At 57.4% G+C, this 822-nt stretch overlaps 1 long non-coding RNA gene across 6 annotated transcripts in view; it reads right to left on the minus strand.

Moving 5' to 3' along the window:
* The window catches only part of LOC142579873 (uncharacterized), a 205,075-nt gene that overhangs the window by 104,250 nt on the left and 100,003 nt on the right, over positions 1-822 (minus strand). The window lies entirely within an intron of this gene.

An 822-nucleotide genomic window follows, 5' to 3' on the forward strand; every position in this document is an offset into this window, starting at 1 on the left:
AGGCGTTCGGCGGTCGGATTCAAGTCATCCGCGGCTGACAAGCCCAACGGCGCTGGCTGACGCCCCTGCGCGCGCTTCAGCAAACAAAGCGCCGTCGCTCCGAGCACCTGCGGATGGACGAATCGGTCGGCGCGGTCTGCTCTGACTGATCCCGCACCGCCGCCGTAGCGGCTGCTGTGACGGTTGCGCCTCGCTACAGCTGTGCAGCGCTCCTACAGCTTGACCCACCTTAAAGGAGTGTGCGGGGCCTTACACGAATGGCCAACTCGCTGCATACACGGAGCGCAGGTCATGCGTCGGTTAATGTCCAACTACGTATATGTGACCGTATCTTGTAACGACCCCTTTCCTCCAATCCTGGTCATCCCTCTGCACGAGTGATCAATCCAACGCGGCTTCGTGCGAGCCAATCAGAAAGGGCAAAGAAACTAAACTGAGCGTGAACCGCTGCGGAGTACAGCCTCTGCGGCCGTATTCTGCACCGTCCGTATTATATACCATTCTTTTCGCCCTTCGTCATTGGCTCGGACGCCGTCGAGTCGTCGTTATCGCCAGTATCGGTCACTCGGCGCGACGGGTGATAAGAATGGGTCATAAGACTTATCGTTAGAAAATACTGTCCATGATCGCATTCCCCCCCCCCCCCCTTTTTTTTTTTCCCGAAAGGCTGTTGCAGCCACGCGGAGGACTTTGCGGCTTTCCGCAAGCTTCGCCTGGCGTAAGATTTTCCACACGTGACACTGGCGCGTTCCTTTATTGGAACTCTCGGTTTGAGACTTGCTGAATGCAGTTCACAGGCACTGTGGCGCCACCGAGCAGCGT

The sequence above is a fragment of the Dermacentor variabilis genome, chromosome 1, assembly GCF_050947875.1.
Source record: "Dermacentor variabilis isolate Ectoservices chromosome 1, ASM5094787v1, whole genome shotgun sequence".
In the NCBI taxonomy this organism is placed as follows: Eukaryota; Metazoa; Arthropoda; class Arachnida; order Ixodida; family Ixodidae; genus Dermacentor; species Dermacentor variabilis.